A 10,826-nucleotide genomic window follows, 5' to 3' on the forward strand; every position below is an offset into this window, starting at 1 on the left:
GGCCGGACCGGGCTGGCCACGCGCACCACTGGCTTGGTGCGGGGAGCAGGAACAGGCCGGACCGGGCTGGCCACGCGCACCACTGGCTTGGTGCGGGGAGCAGGAACAGGCCGGACCGGGCTGGCGACGCACACCACAGGCTTGGTGCGAGGGACAGGAACAGGCCGGGCCGGGCTGGCGAAGCGCACCACAGGCTTGGTGCGAGGGGCAGGAACAGGCCGGGCCGGGCAAGCGACGCGCACCACAAGCTTGTGCGAGGGGCAGGAACAGGCCGGGCCGGGCTGGCGACGCGCACCACAGGCTTGGTGCGAGGGGCAGGAACAGGCCGGGCTGGCGACGTGCACCCCAGGCTTGGTGCGAGGGGCAGGAACAGGCCGGACCGGGCTGGCGACGCGCACCACTGGCTTGGTGCGGGGAGCAGGAACAGGCCGGACCGGGCTGGCGACGCGCACCACTGGCTTGGTGCTGGGAGCAGGAACAGGCCGGACCGGGCTGGCGACGCGCACCACAGTCTTGGTGAGAGGGACAGGAACAGGTCGGGCCGGGCTGGCGACGCGCACCACAGGCTTGGTGCGAGGGGCAGGAACAGGCCGGGCCGGGCAGGCGACGCGCACCACAGGCTTGGTGCGAGGGGCAGGAACAGGCCGGGCCGGGCTGGCGACGCGCACCACTAGCTTGGTGCGAGGGACAGGAACAGGCCAGGCCGGGCTGGCGACGCGCACCCCAGGCTTGGTGCGAGGGGCAGGAACAGGCCGGGCCGGGCTGGTGACGCGCACCACAGGCTTGGTGCGAGGGGCAGGAACAGGCCGGGCCGGGCTGGCGACGCGCACCACAGGCTTGGTGCGAGGGGCAGGAACAGGCCGGGCCGGGCTGGCGACGCGCACCCCAGGCTTGGTGCGAGGGGCAGGAACAGGCCGGGCCGGGCAGGCGACGCGCACCACAGGCTTGGTGCGAGGGGCAGGAACAGGCCGGGCTGGCGACGCGCAACACAGGCTTGGTGCGAGGGACAGGAACAGGCCGGGCCGGCTGGCGACGCGCATCACAGGCTTGGTGCGAGGGACAGGAACAGGCCGGACCGTACTGGGAACACACACCACTGGCCTTGTGCGGGGATCAGGAACGGGCCGGACCGGACTGGTAACACACCCCAGTACCTCTCGCCGTGCCTCTACACTCTCCTTCCCTCTAATGACCAATGGCCCCCGTAACCTGGGGGCCTTCTCTCCTAGTCCACAATCTCGCCCTGTAGCTGCCTCCAGCAGCCCCGTCGTCCATGCCGTGTGCCCCCCCCAAAATGTTTATTGGGGTTGCCTCTCGCCTGTCCGACGACGGCCCGGTTGGCGCCGCTTCTCCTCTCCTGCCTGGGTCTCCCACTTCATCGCCCTCCGGTAACGGACGGCCTCCTCCTCTGTTATCCTCCCCCAACCGAGGAGGACATCTACCAACGTTACCTCCGGCGTTTGCTCCTGGAAACGCTGCTTGGTCCTGTTTTGGTGGGATCTTCTGTCACGATCGTCGTAATGAGTGGACCAAGGCGCAGCGTGAAATGCGTACATCTTTTATTGAGTACTATTAACAATAACAAAACAACAAAACGGAACGTGAAGTCCTCGGTCATAAACACAAACCTACACGGAACAAGATCCCACAAATGACCTCGGCCAACACAGAAATACACGATCTAGAAAAGAACACAAAACAAAACATAGACACTACACATAGAAACTAACACCCTGGCTCAACATATAAGAGTCCCCAGAGCCAGGGCGTGACACCAATGACTGTGGCGTTAATATATTTTTCAACCCTCTTGTTATCTGTCCTCTTTCCCCATCAGCGAGACTCTAGTCCAATTGATGACAACTTCTCAGGCTTTGGTCCAAGTGCTCCCTTCATCAACCTCTATGATTTGCGTCAGATTGATGGCTGTTGTGTTGAGATGCCAGTAGAGAGGCCTATTGGTATGGTCAAATTATATTCTAGGATTTGAATAGGGATGTTTTACAACTTTCCTTCTTGTGTAATAGCTTGACTGGCTTAAACCCTTGGCTTCTATAAGGAACGTAGGCCTCTTGTATAAGTGCTCCAAAACATGTTAATACATTTGTTGTAAAGCCCGTTACTGACATGTTGGTTGTCAAGAAGAGGCATGACAGGAAGCCAGCTGTGCATCCCCATTTTAGCCTCTCAGTACATCTAGTTAGTGTCAACCACAGACATCACACTCTGTTTCACACAGCCAATACGGTCCTCTATCAAACCTCTCGCTCTCTCTTCACTCTGTAAGTCCACTTGATAATATCTTATACCTTACCATTCTACTTTTAATCAGTGATTTCTTACGCGGAACGAATGCTTGCATGTAAACCTAATTGTAAAATACACATCTGTGGTGTGGTTTCATATATTTCATTTTGTTTAGTTTAATTATGTTTAGTTGAAATATGTAGAAGAGTCAAGGATATGTTGTGTCCCTTGGTTACAAAACAACAATGCTATAGTCATGGTAAGGAGAATAAAATAGGTTTGAAACAATTGATGGAAAAACAGTGCTACACATCTGTTAGAATAAGTGACCCCCTGCCCCTCCACCGCTGAGTTGCAGTATGAGGTGAAATCTACATAATATTAACCATCTACTCTATTAACGAGGGCACTGATCTGTAGGCCTATGTGACGTCATTAGTTGTCCTGCATCAACAAGACTGTGTCATGTATGTTCATGTCTTACTAATATGTGTAAAAGATATACAGTGGGGAGAACAAGTATTTGATACACTGCCGATTTTGCAGGTTTTCCTACTTACAAAGCATGTAGAGGTCTGTAATTTTTATCATAGGTACACTTCAACTGTGAGAGACGGAATCTAAAACAAAAATCCAGAAAATCACATTGTATGATTTTTAAGTAATTAATTTGCATTTGATTGCATGACATAAGTATTTGATACATCAGAAAAGTAGAACTTAATATTTGGTACAGAAACCTTTGTTTGCAATTACAGAGATCATACGTTTCCTGTAGGTCTTGACCAGGTTTGCACACACTGCAGCATGGATTTTGGCCCACTCCTCCATACAGACCTTATCCAGATCCTTCAGGTTTCGGGGCTGTCGCTGGGCAATACGGACTTTCAGCTCCCTCCAAAGATTTTCTATTGGGTTCAGGTCTGGAGACTGGCTAGGCCACTCTAGGACCTTGAGATGCTTCTTACGGAGCCACTCCTTAGTTGCCCTGGCTGTGTGTTTCGGGTCGTTGTCATGCTGGAAGACCCAGCCACGACCCATCTTCAATGCTCTTACTGAGGGAAGGAGGTTGTTGGCCAAGATCTCGCAATACATGGCCCCATCCATCCTCCCCTCAATACGGTGCAGTCGTCCTGTCCCCTTTGCAGAAAAGCATCCCCAAAGAATAATGTTTCCACCTCCATGCTTCACGGTTGGGATGGTGTTCTTGGAGTTGTACTCATCCTTCTTCTTCCTCCAAACATGGCGAGTGGAGTTTAGACCAAAAAGCTATATTTTTGTCTGATCAGACCACATGACCTTCTCCCATTCCTCCTCTGGATCATCCAGATGGTCATTGGCAAACTTCAGACGGGCCTGGACATGCGCTGGCTTGAGCAGGGGGACCTTGCGTGCGCTGCAGGATTTTAATCCATGACGGCGTAGTGTGTTACTAATGGTTTTCTTTGAGACTGTGGTCCCAGCTCTCTTCAGGTCATTGACCAGGTCCTGCCGTGTAGTTCTGGGCTGATCCCTCACCTTCCTCATGATCATTGATGCCCCACGAGGTGAGATCTTGCATGGAGCCCCAGACCGAGGGTGATTGACCGTCATCTTGAACTTCTTCCATTTTCTAATAATTGTGCCAACAGTTGTTGCTTTCTCACCAAGCTGCTTGCCTATTGTCCTGTAGCCCATCCCAGCCTTGTGCAGGTCTACAATTGTATCCCTGATGTCCTGACACAGCTCTATGGTCTTGGCCATTGTGGAGAGGTTGGAGTCTGTTTGATTGAGTGTGTGGACAGGTGTCTTTTATACAGGTAACGAGTTCAAACAGGTGCAGTTAATACAGGTAATGAGTGGAGAACAGGAGGGCTTCTTAAAGAAAAACTAACAGGTCTGTGAGAGCCGGAATTCTTACTGGTTGGTAGGTGATCAAATACTTATGTCATGCAATCAAATGCAAATTAATTACTTAAAAATCATACAATGTGATTTTCTGGATTTTTGTTTTAGATTCCGTCTCTCACAGTTGAAGTGTACCTATGATAAAAATTACAGACCTCTACATGCTTTGTAAGTAGGAAAACCTGCAAAATCGGCAGTGTATCAAATACTTGTTCTCCTCACTGTATATATATTTCCTGAGCTCTCTTATATCTCCTAGATATAGGACAGCCACTTCTAAACACGTTATGATGTCTTTTTTGACTGTCTTTTTTGCCATTTATGAATGTGTTATTCAATGAGTTTCCATGGGATTTGGTACTAAAGGCCAAATTAAATATTTTATCAAATTAAATTAATTTAAGACCTAAAGCGGTCTTAAAATTCTGAATCAAAAAGCTATGATTATTATCTATGATATTATTATCTATGATATGACCATCTTAAAATAATTCCATATGTCAGCTTATATAACTATATCAGCTACTTGAGCCCTGACTACTTTAAATACTTTAAGAACTCACACTTCCTGTTTCTATGCATTGCCAGTAAATTGACTTACAGTACAAGACCTCCCCCCTTCACTTCACTCTGTAAGTACACTTTACTTGTATATCTTGTAATATTGTGCTTGATAGATTTAGTGATAAACCATATATTCTGATAAAGACAGGGACCCAGGTATCAATGCTATAGTCAGGATTATGAGAATATAACAGATCTGAAGCAATTAATGAATAATGTCTACAGTGTAAACAGTGCTACAGACAGATCTATTCAAGAAGTCAGTGTTTCCCAACCCTGGTCCTCCAGTACCCCCAACAGTACACATTTTCATTGTAGCCTTGGACAAACACACCTCATTCAACTCATTGAGGGCTTGATGTTGACTGGAAGACCAGGGTTGGGAAACACTGCAATGTGTGATTGTTCACCTCTCATTTGATGTATAAGGTGTATTTATTCTCCAGCTATAGTTAGTTATGTTGCTAAGACTACAGGATGAGAGATGGTTTGAGTCACATTTATGGCTGTTGTGTTGTTGAGATGCCAGTAGAGAGTGCTGTGTTACAATACACTGGAAACACCAGGTTTTACTGCAGCTGGTGGGACCTTTGTGATTCTAAGACTGCAGAGTTGGAGACAAACAATGGCCTTGAGAACAGCAGGAAGTGTGTTGGTGTTCTGTCTCTGGTCTGTGGCAGGTATGGGCTCATTCATTGGTTACCCTCTTTCTCTGTATTGTTCTATCTACATACAGTGCCTTCAGAAGGTATTCACACCCCTTGACTTTTTTTCACATTTTGTTGTGTCACAGCCTGAATTTAAAATGGATTACATTGAGATTGTGTGTCACTGGCCTACACACAATACCCCATAATTTCAAAGTGGAATTATGTTTTTAGAAAGTTTTACAAATGAATAAAACATGAAAAGCTGAAATGTCTTGAGTATGTCTTGAGTATTCAACCCCTTTGTTATGGCAAGCATAAATAAGTTCAGGAGTAAAAACGTACTTAAGTCAAATCAAAGTTGCCACATGTGCCGAATACAACAGGTGTAGACATTACAGTGAAATGCTTACTTACAAGCCCTTAACCAACAATGCCGTTTTTTAAAGAAAAAGTAAAATAAATAAAAAGTGTTAAGTAAAAAAATAAAAGCAATAATATAGAACCATGACGACATGGAACTCTATTCCACATCAAGTAACTCATGCCAGCAGTAAAATTATATTTAAAAAAAACATAAAAATACACCTTATGGAACAGCTGGGACTGTGAAGCAACACAAATATAGACACATGCATACAAACACACGATAACATAGGCACTATACACATGTACAGATGGATTTTGTGTTATAGGTATATGGACCCCAGGAAGAGTATGCATGTGTGTTTGTATGCATGTGTCTATGTTTGTGTTGCTTCACAGTCCCCGCTGTTCCATAAGGTGTATTTTTTATATTTTTTTATTTTTATAATGAGTTACTTGATGTGGAATAGAGTTCCATGTAGTCATGGCTCTATATAGTACTGTGCGCCTCCCATAGTCTGTTCTGGACTTGGGGACTGTGAAGAGACCTCTGGTGGCATGTAGATGGGTGAGAGAAAAAAATCTATGTAATCCATTTAGAATTTAGGCTGTAACACAACAAAATGTGGAATAAGTCAAGGGGTATGAATACTTTCTGAAGGTACTGTATATATTATATATCTACCTATAGTACACTAGAATAACCAAGGTAAGCTAGCTTTACCATAGGCCCACATACATAAACAATTCAGGACAAGAATCCAAAGTAGCAGTCTTTCACACCTCACTGACTGACACTTCTCTATGGATTCCATTGAAACTCAACTCAGAAACTACAGCAACAAAGTGTGGACAAAAAAGCCAAGTTATGGTGTCTCCTACCAACACAGTGTGGGGACAGTGTGTAACACTGACCTGTAACACCACCTGTACTCTGAGTGACAACCCCAACCCCACCTACATCTGGTACAAGAACGGCCAACGTCTAGATGAACCCACCTTCCAACAATACTCTGTTATCAGTTATTTTACAAACAGTTACTCCTGTGCTGTAAAAGACCACGAGGATCTCCTCTCTCCTGCAGTGTGTGAGTCTAAATACAATTACAGTATTTTTTGCAAAAGATTATTCATATTTTTTAAGTTTGCAAAGTTTGAATCTTACTACGATTATTACTATCACTAAAGTTGTATTGTTCAGTCCTGAATAACTGATTAGAAAGATAATTGACTAATTTCTTAAACTCATTGATGGGTTACTTTTGTCTTTTAGGTGTTCTGGGTAAGACCTGTTTCAACGTGACTTACCTCCATCAGAGTATCTGTGCCTTGAAGGGGTCAACAGTGGAACTGCCCTGCACATATCAACATCCAAGTAATCATACAGTCTCAGAATCAAACTGGTACATCCAAGAGAAACTTGATGGGGAGCCTAAAATTCTGAGCTCGGTGCCAGAGTATGCAGGTCGTGAGGAGTTCGGTGGGGATAAAGAGAATGTCTGCACCCTGAGAATCACAGACCTGAGAGAGAGTGACTCAGCTGAGTACTGGTTCACATTCAAGACTCAGACACAACGCTATTGGTATAATTTCTTTCAAAGAGAGACACATGTCAGGCTGTCTGTCACAGGTACACTAGTTTGTGATGCTTTATCAGTTACATTCAAGTATTTTGACCTTAATAGGAATGACAGTCTACAGTGCATTCGGAAAGTATTCAGACCCCTTCCCTTTTTCCACATTTTGTTACGTTACAGCGTTATTCTAAAATAGATTAAATAAAACATTTCCCTCATCAATCTACACACAATACCCCATAATGACAAATGCGAAAACAGGTTTTTAGATTTTGAGCATCGTGTTTCCATTGATCATCCTTGAGATGTTTCTTTAACTTGACTGAAGTCCAAATTTGGTAAATCTATTGATTGAACATGATTTGAAAAGGCACACACATGTCTATATAACATGTCTATATAATATGACAGTGCATGTCAGAGCAAAAACCAAGCCATGAGGTCGAAGGAATTGCCCGTAGAGCTCCGAGACAGGATTTTGTCGAGGCAAAGATCTGGGGAAATGTCTGCAGCATTGAAGGTCCCCAAGAACACAGTGGCCTCCATCATCCTTAAATGGAAGAAGTTTGGATCCACCAAGACCCTTCCTAGAGCTGGTCGCAAAAATGTCTAAAAATATGTTTTTGCTTTGTCATTATGGGGTATTGTGTGTAGATTGATGAGGGGGGGGAAAAAACAATTTAATCCATTTTGGAATAAGGCTGTTACATAACAAAATGTGGAAAAAGTAAAGGGGTCTGAATACTTTCCGAATGCACTGTATATAATATGAATGCTTTGCTTCATATGATTAGAATTGTAGTCAAGCAATGTAATACGGTATGTTTTTAATCCCAGGACTGCAAGTTCAGGTGTCTTCTGCCACGGTGACAGAAGGAAAGGCAGTGTTACTGACCTGTAGAACCACCTGTACTCTGACTGACAACCCCACCTACATCTGGTACAAGAACGGACAACTCATAAACAACCAAAATAACTACCTGTTCCTAGACCCAGTCAGCGGAGAGGATGCAGGCAGATACTCCTGTACTGCAAAAGGATACGAGAATCTCCACTCTCCTGAAGAGACTCTCACTGTCATTTGTGAGTATTTGTAAATAAACTTCACTTGTACTGTGTGTGCTCTTGTATTGAGTTGAGTTCTTTAAACTCCTAACATCAGCTCTGAGGACAGTGGAGAATACTATTGTGAAGCTCTCAACATTATAGGGAGAGAGACTTCCAATCATGTCCGTATTCATGTTTCATGTAAGTATTGCATGATGTCATATACATTGATTTGACAGAAGTATTTTCTAACATCATGTATTAATGATCCTGCAGCAGTGTTTCCCTGGGTTCCTGTGGTGGGGGCTGTCCTGACTGCTGGAGCTCTTCTAGTCACAGTCTACTGCACTCTGAAGAGGTCAGCATTTAATTTACATGTATTGTATTTGTAACATATCAACCCCTAAAGGTCAGTAGAGAGCAGAACTCACTCTGTCCCTCTTTACAGGAGATCCACAGGAGGAAGTGATGCCACAGCAGACACACAGGTGATTATATCAGTTAAAACTCCACCACCACACATGTTCACATTAATTTACTACATTTCTACACCCTGGTTACACCTCCACCTCCACACCTGGTGACATTAATTTACTTCATCACTACACCCTGGTTACACCTCCACCTCCACACCTGGTGACATTAATTTACTACATCACTACACCCTGGTTACACCTCCACCTCCACACCTGGTGACATTAATTTACTACATCTCTACACCCTGGTTACACCTCCACCTTCACACCTGGTGATATTAATTTACTACATCACTACACCCTGGTTACACCTCCACCTCCACACCTGGTGACATTAATTTACTACATCTCTACACCCTGGTTACACCTCCACACCTGGTGACATTAATTTACTACATCTCTACACCCTGGTTACACCTCCACCTCCACACCTGGTGATATTAATTTACTACATCACTACACCCTGGTTACACCTCCACCTCCACACCTAGTGACATTAATTTACTACATCTCTACACCCTGGTTACACCTCCACACCTGGTGATATTAATTTACTACATCTCTACACCCTGGTTACACCTCCACCTCCACACCTGGTGACATTAATTTACTACATCACTACAGCCTGGTTACACCTCCACCTCCACACCTGGTCACATTAATTTACTACATCACTACACCCTGGTTACACCTCCACCTCCACACCTGGTGACATTAATTTACTACATCACTACACCCTGGTTACACCTCCACACCTGGTGACATTAATTTACTACATCACTACACATTCTCTTTCTGTATTATCTTATTGTTGTTATCTTGAAATGTATTTCTCCACAGAGTGTCCATCCTGACCAAAACATGAGGACCACATCCCCTGATTACGTCAACCTGGCAGTAAGTCCTTTAAAATATATTCATTTATGTATTTTGTTTTATATATAGCTGTAAGATCTTAATTTGATCACCCTGCTAAAGGATAACTTTTAATGTATTTGAGGTTTAAAAGGCTTCTGTCCGTTAATTATAATCTCTCTCTCTCTCTCTCTCTCTCTCTCTCTCTCTCTCTCTCTCTCTCTCTCTCTCTCTCTCTCTCTTCTCTCTCTCTCTCTCTCTCTCTCTCTCTCTCTCTCTCTCTCTCTCTCTCTCTCTCTCTATGCTGGGAGTGTTTGGTGCGTGCTGGGAATTGTTTGAGTGAGTGCTAAGTGCGAGTGTTGTGTAGAGTTAGATATCCTGGGTTTTCCTTTTCTTGGTGATATCCTTTTTTCTTCTATGCATGATTGAGGTTATTATTTCAATTTTTTTGTTGTGGTAGAATTAAGTATATTGTTTTTTGTGTCGAAATTACCCTGATTTTGGTGGGGATGGCGGCCCGAATCGGGACGCCGTCCCTGTCACTTCGGCATGGCTTTAGGTGTGTTACTGAAGCTACTGTCACGGTGGAAGAGGTTCTGGTCGCCGTAGGAGAGAAGGTAGGATATGAGAATGTTGCTTATGCGTCACGGATGAATAAAGCGGTGGTGGTATTTCTTAAAGAAGAGCGCCTTGTTGATCGTATGGTTGAGCATGGCATACTTCTTAAAGGAATGTTTATTCAAGTTACGCCGCTTTTTTCTCCGTCAACAAGGGTAACGATTTCAAATGTACCGCCGTTCATTCCAAATGAGCTATTGGAGCGCGAGTTATTGCGCTTTGGGAAGTTTGCAAGTTCAATTAAGGTTGTCCCATTGGGTTGCAAACACCCGGCGTTGAAACAGGTAATGTCGTTTCGGCGACAGGTGTTTATGTTTTTGGACTCACCGGAGCAGACTTTGGAGTTATCGTTTAAAGTCAAGTATGACAATAGATTGTATATGGCTTATGCTAGTACAGGTAGTCAACGGTGTTTTGAGTGTGGGGATGTTGGTCATAAGCGACATGCTTGCCCGAAAAGGGAGAAGGCAGAGGGAGGGGCGCAGGTGGTCCTCGTAACGCCTGGGCCCACTGATGTAGGAAGAGGTGGGCTGACAGTGGTA

The sequence above is a fragment of the Coregonus lavaretus genome (genome assembly GCF_964263955.1).
Source record: "Coregonus lavaretus genome assembly, contig: HAP1_SCAFFOLD_55, whole genome shotgun sequence".
Classification (NCBI taxonomy): Eukaryota; Metazoa; Chordata; class Actinopteri; order Salmoniformes; family Salmonidae; genus Coregonus; species Coregonus lavaretus.